Source organism: Schistocerca serialis, chromosome 2 (genome assembly GCF_023864345.2).
Source record: "Schistocerca serialis cubense isolate TAMUIC-IGC-003099 chromosome 2, iqSchSeri2.2, whole genome shotgun sequence".
NCBI lineage: Eukaryota > Metazoa > Arthropoda > Insecta > Orthoptera > Acrididae > Schistocerca > Schistocerca serialis.
In genome coordinates this window covers 631,353,527-631,366,377 of record NC_064639.1, presented here as the reverse complement: position 1 = coordinate 631,366,377, position 12,851 = coordinate 631,353,527, and positions in this window count along the sequence as shown.

Here is a 12,851-nt window from a genome sequence, read left to right as displayed (position 1 = left end):
GAGCTGGAGGGGGGCGGTTTGCAGACGTTATGGTGAGAAGGACAGGGAGGTGATCGCTACCTGTGGGCTCAAGGACGGCGACAGTGATACGCCCAAGGAGGTTGGCAGAGGCAATGACTACATCGGGGGTGGTGTTACTTTCGGGTCGGGTGTGCTGGGGAATGGGAACAAGGTCACCCTGGATTCTGGAGAGGAACTGATGCCACCGCCGAAGGGCAGCAGGAGTGCGGCTATGGACGTTGAGGTCGGCGGCAATCACGTAGGTGGAGAAGGTGTGGTCAACGTGTGAGATGAAGTCATAAGGAAGAGGAGCAGTGGAGCGGACATAGATGGTGGCACAAGTAATGGTGAGGGAGGGGAAGAAGACGCTAAGGATAAGGTGTTCAGTGGGGTCATTGAGGAGAGGTTGTGGCCGGACGGGGATATGCTTAAGGTGGCCAATCGCGACTCCACCCTGCGCACGAGGACCAGGAGCATCAGTGCGGTGGAGGATATAGGGGGAGGAGCGGATAGAATGGTGGGGCTGGAGAAAGGTTTCGTTCAAGAGGAAGGTGTCGACCTGGTGGTGGGAGAGGGTGTGCATGAGGAGGTATTTGTTGGAGCGGAAGGAGCGAATGTTCTGGAAGAGGATGCGAGACTCGTGCCGCGCCATGACGGGAAGGAGGGGGGGAAGAGAGGGAAGGGAAGAGACTTAAACTAGGGTGTCGAGGCGGGTGAAGGTGAAGTGGGCTTGGTTGTGGGAGTAAGTGGCGAAGGTGTTCAGGTGGAAAACAGAGCGAGCAGCAAGGGATATTTGTTGGAAGGTGTGCGGGCGCTGGAAAGGGTGAATGTTTTGGAGTACAATGGTAATGAACCGGATGATGTCCTCGGCCGTGGGGGGTGGACGGAGGGAATTGTTAGGATGGACAGGAGGATCGACGGGACGAACTGGGACTGTAAGTTCAGGGGTGGCTGGAGGGGGTTTAGCTTTACACTTGTGGGAGTATGTGGGATGGGGGCCATTGCAGGTATTACAGGAAGGAGGAGCAGCGAGGTTGGGGCAGTTCTTGAGAAAGTGGGAGGCCTTGCAATGGGGACAGGTGGGGGGGTTTTTGCAGTCGGGAGTCAGGTGGTCATTGTACATCAGGCACCGTTGGCAACGGTAGGATTGGGGAGGGGATTTGGAGGATTCAACAGGGTGGCGACGGTGGTATATCAGGGCACCCTGGGTGAGGAGATGGTCTATGGACGGGGCGGACTCTGAGAATACCCGCATGAGGTAGGTGGGACCAGAGGCATTGTGGATACGGCGAGCAGAGCGGATTTCCAAGTCCGGGTGGGAGTTCAGTTCTACCAACACTTCATCCTCTGTGATCACCGGGCTGAGCTTGGTGATCACAGCGGTGTAGGTGGGGGGGCGACGGGGAGGCTGGGGCTGACGAGGAGTGGAAGCGGAAAGGAAGGGTGTCAGAGAGGCGTGGGGGCCAAACATAACTCGTGGGAGTTTTCGCAGGAGGTCTGTGTGAAATGATGGGGACGGGGACTTGATAAGGACTGAGTCCCTGCGGGGAATGAGTTGGGAGATGGGAGCACCAGGTAAGTACTTTCGTATTTCCTTGGTGAGGGTACGAGCGTCGAGGAACTTAGGATCGGGAGTGGACAGGACAAAGGTGTGGAGGGTGGGGGCCAAGGTAGGGGTGGCAGGAGGAGGGGTGGTGTCCATGGTGACGGCAGGGGGAGGGGGAGGTGGCGTTGATTTTTTGTGGGAAGTGGCGGGAGCAGAGTCGGTAAGGACGCGCTTTTGGGGTTTTTTGGAGACTGGAGGCTGGGAGGAGGGGAGAGGGACGGGGAGGAGAGGGAGGTGGCGGGTGGCAGATCCCTGTGGCGTAGTGGAGGCACCGGGAGAAGCAGCTGGTTCAGTGGTGGCGATGGTGGCTCGGCGCAACGTGATGCGTGCGGGAGAAGCAGAAGACGAAGCGACGGGGTCGGTGAGAGAGGGGAAGCCAACCACCTGAGGGGCGGCAGCAGAGGCGGCAACAGAGGCGTACGTGAGGGCGGGGGTAGTAGTGGGAGCTGTTGAGGGTGCGGAGGCAGGAGGAAGGGTGTAGAGGTGTGGGTATACAGCAGGGGAGGAGATAGGGGGGTGGGTAAGTGGAGGATGGGAAGGGGAGGTGGAAGGAGGGAGGCCAGAGGCGGCACTCCAGGAAGTGACTGTGGGAGAGGGGGAGGGGGACGTGTAGATGACGGTGGAGGTGGGAGTACTCATTGCAGACGAACGGCGACGGACAGACGGACGTGCAGCAGGCGGCGTCGGCGTCGGCGATGGGCAGCGGCGAACAGCAGGCGGCGTCGGCGTCGGCGTCGGCGTCGGCGGCGAACAGACGGACGAACAGCAGGCGGCGGCGGCGGCGGCGGCGGCGGCGGCGGCGGCGGCGGCGATGGACAGTCAGCAGGCGGGCGGACGGACGGACGGACGGACGGACGGACGAACAGCGACAGCAGCGGGCAGACAGACAGACAGACAGACAGACAGACACACACACACAATCTTCGAAGACGGAGATTCCACCCTGAGAGTAGCCCAGGCTTTGCAATCTGACGCTTTCGAAGGAGGGGATCCAACCCTCTAGATGTTGTAAGATAAGGTTTGCCTTTTAAATTTCTGGTTATGCTTGCGTTTTAAGTTCGAGAGTAACTGACAGTCACATATTCTGGTCCCTTTCCGCAATTTTAACTACCTGTCCTGTCCTGCGGGTGTAGCAGGGCGTCTCGATTACATTATTTTGGAACACCTGTATTATGAAGAAACTACAGTTATAAGCTAAACGTCATGACCACTGTCCACGGCGACTGTCCGCGCCCTCAGGTGTCGCCATGCCGACGTGGCGCAGTCAGTGACTTGAGGTAGCGCGACGGCAAGTGTATGCAATCGAACTGCGATCGATCTCAGGCCCTTAGATGACCGGACAGATCCGCCATGGCGACTGACGCGGAGGTTCCCTCCAGCGGAGCAGGCTGCACCGCTAGGCCAGCTCGTTCCATTCTTCCCTGATTGGTTTGGTTGTTTGGGGAAGGAGACCAGACAGCGTGATCATCGGTCTCATCGGATTAGGGAAGGATGGGGAAGGAAGTCGGCCGTGCCCTTTCAGAGGAACCATCCCGGCATTTTCCTGGAGTGATTTGGGGAAATTCTTCCCTGAATGAGCTGTTACAAAATGGCCATCTCTCTCCGCTCGCACCACCACAGTGCCTCATCTTTTAGCAGATGATGATTTTGATCAACAATAGGGAGATACTAAGACACAACGGGAGTACTAAGTCAGTATTTCGCAGCAGTGGGAGGGTGTGTGACCTGTGGTGGGGGACACGGCGGCAGCCCGCTGGCTCGGTTTAGACACGTGCAGCAGACTGTTGTGTGGATGCTAGCCCCGACCAGGACCAGCATCAGGACCCCACTGCCGGTTGATAGCTGATTAGAGTTTGGGCAGCAACCAGATTTGCTTGGGACCGCCGAGGCTCACTAAAAGCTTTATCAGAGTGCGGCAGCACACCAAGGTGGAGTGCCTAGATATGTAGATAATCTAAAACTAGGGAAGCCATAGCTAGAATAGTTGTAAATGATTGATTAAGAAATCATACAGTACAACAGGTGTTCAAAAACAGATGTTAGGACTGTTAGAATATGAAAGTGGCTCAAAAGTCCAATAGTCCACTGTAGCTCTATTTATTTACGTCGATTAGAGACCCACAAAACCAGTTAAGCAACTTTAAGGTTGCATCTTCTGGTGTATATATGTACAGAAAATGTTAAAAATTAATGCTCTGATGATTGGGAAGTGCAGTTATCTGAGATATGTTTAAGTACTGAGTGAATAGACTTGGACAGGGAAGAAAATGTTACGCATCTAGTTAGGAAACTACATGTGGGTTACACTCCCCCCCGCATATGTTCCAACACCACATTGGACGTCCCATAGCTTGCACTGTCAGTTACCACAGTTACTATTGTAATGGGGACAGACATACACGGGTCTACTTTCGGTAAGTTTGGCCATCAGCATAAGCTGCTTCTTTTCTATAATTGGTGGCGAGTAGGCCATCTGAGGACCAGGTTCCAATTTCAGTTCTTCGTTCTTTGTTCTTTTATTTTCTTCCAAAACGCTTTCTTTCTGTCTTGATATCATTTTGAACCTGTGTTTCTAGCTATGTTACCTTTGAAGCCTTCCATTTACTATAGTTTTTCTCCGTTGTCTCCATCTTCTTTTTTATATTGTTTCTTTCTAAATCCCTTTTATCTTCATTGACCCAGTTTGTTGTGGACTTCTTACGCCACAAATATTAGAAAATATTCTTAGTTAATCTATTGTCTTGCATTCAAAATAAATGTCCAAAGCGTGAGTCTTGTTTTTCTCATTACGTTAATTCATATTTTCTAAATTTTGGTATATTTCAGCATTAGTTCGTAATTTCCAATCCTCTGCTATGCTTTGTGGTCATAACATTTTCGCCTTTCTAGTGTCTCTAATTTATCTATATTATAGTTTAATTCCAGGAATTTTCTTCCATCTAGACATTCTGGCTACACTATGTGTTGTAGTGCTTCATTTTTGCATTTTTTGACAGGCTCTCCCATTTTATGCAACCTTTCCTGTACTGCAGATTTTTCCACAATATTTTCTTGGATTATCTCGCCATTCACTTCATTAGCTTTATTAGTCTTCATCACTAATTTTCCTGGATAGTATTTACAACGGGCGTCGTCTGTTGCTTGACATACGCCTACAGCAACATATTTTACGCAGTAAAGTGATGACCGTGATTTTAACATAGGTCAGTCCAGGGTTGTCTCACGTTACATGGGGACTTGAAAACGGCTGTTTATAGGCGACGTGACCCACCAAACACTCTGAGGGATCTACGCCGAATCGCCGTTGAGGAGTGGGACAAACTGGACCATCAATGCCTTGATGAACTTGTAGAAAGTATCCCACGACGAAGACAGACATGCATCGGAGCAAGAGGACGTGCTACTGGGCATTAGAGGTACCGGTGTGTACAGCAGTCTGGACTACCATCTCTGAAGGTCTCGCTGTATAGTTGTACAACATGCAATGTGTGGTTTTCATGAACAACAAAAAGGGCGGAAATGATGTGTATGTCGATCTCTATTCCAATTTTCTATACAGGTTGCTGAACTCTCGGAACCGAGGCGATGCAAAGCTTTTTTTGATGTGTGTATATAGAGAAGAGAAGTTACTATATCCTTTCACACCGGATATTATCTCCAACCTCAGACCTCTCTTTATTTCCTTAATTGCTTCTTCTACGTACTCGTATAGATTGAACAGTAGGCCTGAAAGACTGCATCACTGTCTTACTCCCTTTTTAATCCGAGCACTTCTTTCTTAGTCCTTTAGTGTTAATATTCCCCTGTTGTTTTCTACATATTGTATGTTACCCGTCTTTCCCCGTAGGTTACTCCTAGTTTTCTTAGAATTACTAAGATCTTGCACCGTTTTACCTTGTCAAATGCTTTTTCTGGCTGAAGAAACCCTATGAATGCGTCTTGAATTTTCTTCAGTCTCGATTCCATCATCAAGCGCAAAGTCAGAACTGTCTCTCTGGTGCATTTATCTCCCTAAAGTGAAATTGACCGTCATCTAACACATCCTCAATTTTCTTTTCCAACTTTAAATACATTATTCTCTTCAGGAACTTGTATACATCAGCTGATAGGGTGATTGTGTGATAATTCTTGCACTTACAGGTTATTGTTGTCTTCGAATTTGCGTGAATTTTATTTTTCCGAAAGTCTAACGGTCATCGCCAATCTCATAGATTCTGCATACCAGCTTCAATAGTCATTTGGTTACAACTTCCGCCAACGATATTTGAAATTCCGGTGCAATGTTAACAATTAGTTCTGTCCTGTTCGGTCTTAAGTCTTCCAGAGCTATTTTATGTCCCGATTCTAATAGAGGATCATATATTTACTCCATGTCTGCTCCAATTACTTCTCTATCATGTCATCAGACAAGTCCTCCCCTCATAGAAGTATTCAATGTACTTTCTCCACCTATCCGCTTTCTCCTCTTCGCTTAACAACTGAATTTCCATTGCACTCTTAGTATTACCACCCTTGCTTTTAATTTCCCCTGAATGTTGTTTCGACTTTTCTGTATGCTAAGTCAGTCCTCATGACGATAATTATGAGACCTGGTATTAGGGAAAGGTTGGATTCGGTGTGGACGGGGCCATAATCAGTTACAGTTGGTTGCTCAGGTTTTTTTTTATATCACGTACACTTTATTTGGAATGAATTGCAAATAAGTGGACAATAAGGAACAATTTTCAAATTTGACTGTTAAGACACAATGTCTAATTTAAAAAGTTCTTAAACAAGTTGCACTCACCGCTGAAGGCCAGGAATTCAAATTATTTGTCAGCTGATGGCCCCAATAGTAATAACTCAAAAAACAATTTGACGGTTGAAGGCCTGGGTAGCAAATTTTTGAGGAGCAAATAGTCTTCTTCGAGAGATATTTAAAGAACAATCATGAACATTTCAGTGGTAAGATATTTTGTCTAATTAAAATTTCTTAAGACAAGCTGCAGGCCTTATTAGCAATAAATTCAACGTCTTTGTTGACTGAAGGCTCAAACAGTAATAATTCAAAATTAAAATATTTTTTTTAAAAGAATAATCGTCACAATCTGACCAAATCAAGAGAGAAGTGGGCCTCAGACAGTGCTACATGGATCGACCTGGGAAAGTCACTCCATTTCGTGAACGATGAGACAGGCAGCCAAGAGTTGTATTCGCTTAATAGGATGGCAACTCAAACTAGTGACAGTTTAAACGCAGACCAACACTCTTGCAAAATCTACCTAACGTCTGATAACCAATACAGTGATGGAATAACCCAGGCAAGGCAGGACCGGCGGACAGAACTGCGTCTTCAGAATCTGGTATTTAGAATATCCAGAAACAGAAGCAACCACTACGGCCAAAGTAGTCCAAAAGAAACAAAATATCCGAGCCACAACCAAGGAGGCTGTCGAACTACACGCCTTACCGGACAGCAGCGCAAAGGCGAGGAAAGGTACACTGCCGTGAAAATACGCAAACCTCCAGGTCAGGTACTGGGGCGTTAGCAGCCACTGGGCAGAAAATACCGCTGGCTAAACTTCACCAATAATAACACAAGTAATTCAATGACTAATGATAAGAAGTGGAGGATGGCTAATTAATTTCGCCTACTCCAAACACTCCACTCGTTGCTCTTCGTCTCAGCGACCCTGCGAGCAGCAACGTGCAAACAAATGGCGTGATCTCAAAATCGTGGATATTTCACTACTGATTTAATATTCACTCAACTAAAACGTCCTGGGTCCGGTGGACGACGAGGTTGTGTCCCTCGCAACTACAGCCTCCTCGATCCAGCAGTGCCTGTGTGCCACCAGTGGTCCCGGCATGTCCCCGCGCTGCCGGACCTCACTCCAGCTCCACCCCAACCGAACTCCCTGATTCACTCCGACGGGGAAAACACTTGAAGTCCCTCCAAACATAGTACCATAGTAATAAATATCGATAACCGCTGCTGCTGCCACTCATGGACAGACAGCGCTAGCAAATGTAGTGGCGCCAGTAAACACAAGAAGAAAATGAGACGCCACTAACCCTATTACACGATCCCAACCTGCCAACAACACCAACGCGAGCTACAACACGGTTCAAATTAGTTTTTCGATTTCTTCATGTATTTCTTGCAGCCATTATGCCTTGCTTGCCCTCTTCTTCCTATTTATTTAATCTTAAGCCATTTGTATAACTGTATTCCTATCTTTCTCTGAATACTTTCGAACTCCTTTCTTTCGTCGAGCAACTGCAGTGTTTCTTCTGTTGTATTGTATGTATTGTATGTTAACTGGGGACCTACAAACGATGGAGAGGCTCCGTCCCCGCCGCAGCCGCAGTGGTCCACAACCCCACAACGACTACCGCAGTCCACTTCACCCCTCCACCGCCTCACACCGAACCCATGGTTATTGTGCGGTTCGGCCCCCGGTGGACCCCCCCAGGGAACGTCTCACACCAGACGAGTGTAGCCCCTATGTTTGCGTGGTAGAGTAATGGGGATGTACGCGTACATGGAGAACTTGTTTGCGCAGCAATCGCCGACATAGTGTAACTGAGACTGAATAAGGCTAACCAGCCCGCATTCGCCGAGGCAGATGGAAAACCGCCTGGAAACCATCCACAGACAGGCCGGTTCACTGGACCTCGACACAAATCCGCCGGACGGATTCGTGCCGGGGACCAGGCGTTCCATCCCGCCTTGAAAGTCGTGATTTCTTCTGTTACTCAAGGTTTCTTCGCAGTTTCTTCCCTTGGACCTATGTTTGTCTGTCAAACATCAGTAATTGCTATTTTCAGTACTTCTCTTCAACTTAAGTGCCTACTATGCTGCACCTTATCACAGTATCTACATCTTTAACGAGCTTCATTCCTACTGCCAAGCCCATAATATCCCGTGACACTGTCTTCCATCCATTAAATCCGTCTTCCAGTCCCCTATAATTATCAGATTTTGGTCTCCCTTTACATATTGAATTACCAGATCAGTATCCCCATGTATGCTATATCTTTTGAGCTGTTTGTGATGTCGTCATGCATAACTGAACTGTTACGGTCAGCTTTAGTTTGCTTCGAACTTCATGAGAACAATCCTGTCACTAAACTGCTCGCAGTCCTACTCTTGTAATTCCGTTTTATGCTGCTTTTGTTATTATACTAATGCGTTTCACCAGAAATCCTTAACTTCTTTCCGTTTCACGCCACAGGCCTCTACTATTTCTAGACTGAGCTTTTGCATTTCGTTTTTCAGATTTTCTGGCTTTTCTACTACGTTCAAACTTCTGACATTCCTTGCTTCGACTCGCAGAAGTCATTCATTCGTTGCTTATTCCATTTTTTTATCATGGTCGCTTTTCCTTGGCAACCCCCTCCCGGAGGTTAATCGGGGACTAATTTGGAATCTTTTGCCAATGGAGATATCATTTTTCCAGTTGCAGGCTATGTGTCGTATGGAGATACGTTATGTGTTTTTAATCCAGTGGTTTTCATTGCCTTCTGTATCTTAATACCATTTGTCGTTGCTGATAATTCCGGATTCCCACACCAAGGTAAAGATAGTGCCCTGAACCTGTACCCTCCTTGACATGGCCGTTGGCCGCATGAGGGTTCACTTCTTATTCAGGAAATCTTCAGCCGCCATTGCTAAGAATTTTCATTCAAAGTTTAATCAGTGGGTGGGTCTTAACCAGTAAATGAGGACGTTTTGATTGCGCTGCAAACACGCTACCCCTTTTTTTTATTGTTTTTCTCCACTTCACGTTCCTCATTATGAAGGAACCTACACAAAAAGTCTATCTGCCACCGTCACTTTCATCTTAAAAAAAGTAATATTTTTGCCACTTCAGGCACTGACCCCAAACTACAACTATCCCAGTAGCTCTGCCTAATCTAGGAGAGAAGGAAAGGAATGGGAGGTAGAGGGTATCATAAAGCTGTAACAGAGAAGAATTTCATTTATTCATTTTTATTTTTTTAATCTTTGTATTAAACCGTGTAGCAAAGGGCATGATTTCGCTCATAGCCATGCAGAAATCCATGCACGTCATCTCGAAAATAAAGAGAAATACCGTTGGGGATTATAGTATCAGAAATCCAAAAATAGTGAATCTGGTAAAATCAGGTTCTCATTCCAGGGGCATTTCACCTACGTAGTGGGTCGTAGAAAGCACTCCAAAGGAAGTTGGGTAAGTATTGCCTGTATTTTAGATGACAGACAACGGCGCAATGTCGTTCTTTCGCGTAAGTCCTATTATCGAGAACACTCTCTTCGCCAGTAACCAAGAGATATCGAACTGCATGGCCACGGAACAGTTCACAGAGTCAGTCTTTGTGTGCGAGTAGTACGCGCCATCCAGGAACATCACATGCAGTGTAATTCCGTTAGGAGTGGCACATGTGAGGAATTCCAGAATTCGCTGGACCATGTGCGGGGCCCAAAAGAAGTAATGATCGTCCATGTGCGACACCCAGTATGCGACACAAAGCGGAGAGTCGGCGAGGTGAACTTGGTGAAGACGAGAAAGATTGGGGAGTATGTCCTTGACGGCGATATACCATGCAGAGTGTGGGGGCAGTGTCAAGAAAAGGGGCGTTCACGGCCTGCCATATATTGCACCACATGTAATGCGGGTACCTCTGTTCTGTCTGTGGTGTCACCGCGAGACACCACACTTGCTAGGTGGTAGCCTTTAAATCGGCCGCGGTCCGTTAGTATACGTCGGACCCGCGTGTCACCACTATCAGTGATTGCTGACCGAGCGCCGCCACAGGGCAGGTCTAGTCTAGAGAGACTCCACTAGCACTCGCCCCAGTTGTACAGCTGACTTTGCTAGCGGTGGTTTACTGTCTACATACGTTCTCATTTGCAGAGACGACAGTTTAGCATAGCCTTCAGCATCGTCATTTGCTACGACCTAGCAAGGCGCCGTATTCAGTTACTATAATCTGAACAGATAATATTGTGAATCATGTACCGTCAAGAGAGACGTTCATCATTAGTGGATTAAAGTTAATTATCAAACTAATTACGTCCGGTTTCTGTATTCTAATTCCTTTTCATGTTCCAGTCTCACGTCAGTATAATCCTTCCCTTCTCACGCCAGCCTGAGTGAGCTAAAACGCGTGCATTTCGACCTCCTCTAGTAACACTTCTCTTCTGCTAACACAACACTGTCACAGTGGGAGTGTGGGCCTATTGCATCTCAGTGTAGGCCACCTTCGTCGACAACAAGCGCCCAGTTGGCATAGAGGCGGAAAGGTAGCTACGCTCAGAAAAAAAGAGTCCTCTGTGATAGTAGGGAGTTGAGATATTCGATGGGGTATGTGCACCAAGCAATAATGTGGTGAAGCACGTCAGGCAATGCCGCCATGTCACCAACTGTTAACTGGAACATGGTAAAGACCCACACGTCGTCAAGCCTGGGGAAGGGTGAGGGACTCGTAGCGGACTTTTAAGACAAGCGTCGAGCCACGGTGTGTGAGTGTTGACATAGAGCGTATTGCAGGGGTTCAAGGGAGTGGAGACGACGTTCAACGAGTTAGAACTTGACACGTTGCAGTAGTCGTCTGCAGTTGAGCGCCGCACTGCACCACAGTACGCCACAGGTCAGCCGTAAAATCGATGGCAAGGCAACGTAAGACATCAGCCACGTTGAACAGTCCAACGTTCCCCTCGAGGCGGACCTGTACCGATAGAAATTTCCGCGATTAGCTAACATTAAGGGAGCTGCTCGACGCTTCACTGTAGATCGCCACTGACGCAAACGTTGCCCAGATATCGTCGGAACTTCGTAGGCAATGGTACAAATTTTCTGCACAGGCAGTGCAGCAAAGTCACTGTCCACCCAAAGACCCCGTCAGCCTTTGTCGTAGGCCACATAACACTAGGTATGCAGCAGCAACGACAGGGGGCACGCCTGTCGCACTAAGCGCCTCTGGCGACAGAGGTGATGGTGCAGACATACTCTGCATGGTCGGAAAATGCGACAGGCCAAATCTCCGACAGTCGGGTTCCTCCGACCAGCGAGCTCGAGATACAAAGCTGAGCAATGCGACTAGAAGAATGTGCTGTGTATTGCATGGAACCGGGAGGGTCACCATGAACGTGTCCTCACGTATCTACAAGGTGAGACGGTCGAGAATCATGGCAAACTCTGCCCCAGGCGAATGACGCAGCAGTTGATCTTCGGGGTGGAATTAAAACCACCACCTATCATCAATGCGTCGTGCCACCCCAAGAGAAGAGGTAATACTGTGTCTGCAAAGAAGGCAGAGTGCTCCCTTCGCCTCTCTGATTCTGGAGGAGCGTAGACATTAATAACTCGGACGTGGAAGAGTGGGACAGCCGTGCCCCTCCCTGCCAGAAGATACTGGACGTTGTCGACAGGTTACCCTTGATGAAGTAGGATGGCCATACCACTACTGGAACACGACGCGTGGGAAACGTAAGGGGTACACCCTGATAGGTTCAGATAACCACCAGCATCACTTCTTGTAATAGGCCCACTTCGATGTCAGTATCGCCAGTTCATCCGGCACACGAATTGACATTAATCGTAGCTCGGCGATAGAACTGTTCCGTAAATGCTACTGTCCGCCAGTGGCATTAGCCTAGGGCAGACCGCACAAGGCGGTATTCTCTGTTATGAGATGGCGTACGGCACAACCGGCGGAACGAGCCTGCCCGCAGTTTTCATAGGCCGTTCCGTTTCCTTCTTTACTTCGTTCGTCCAAGAAATAGAAGAGCAACAGTGCGTTGTCCAGGTGTACAATCGTCGGTTCCGCGCTGCTGGTTGGCATATTCCAATGACGGCTTGTAACAGAGGGCGCAGGCGGTGGAGGGGAAGGCGTCACAGGCTATGGAGGACAAACCGCTGAGCTAGAGGGGAAGGGGGCGCGCTCAACAGAACGCCTTCCGAGATCGAGGCGTCGTCAGATGGCGTAAGACTAAGTTTCTTGAGATTCCTCAGTGACTTCTGTTTGCAGACTAGTTGTTCCGTATTGGAGTTGGATTCACCGTCATCTGACGCCACCTCAACCGGAGGGAAAGTAGAGGTTGGTGTGGCCCTCCAAATCAATGTCGATCGCTACTGTAACATTGCTTCTCAGGTACTGACCAGCATCTCTGGGAATGCTACGAGACAGGTGGAACTATGCATGTGGTTGCGTGTGGGTGTACCTAACCAATGTGCATAATTAGGACCAGAGTGCAGCTCTGATGCTTACCTCACAACCT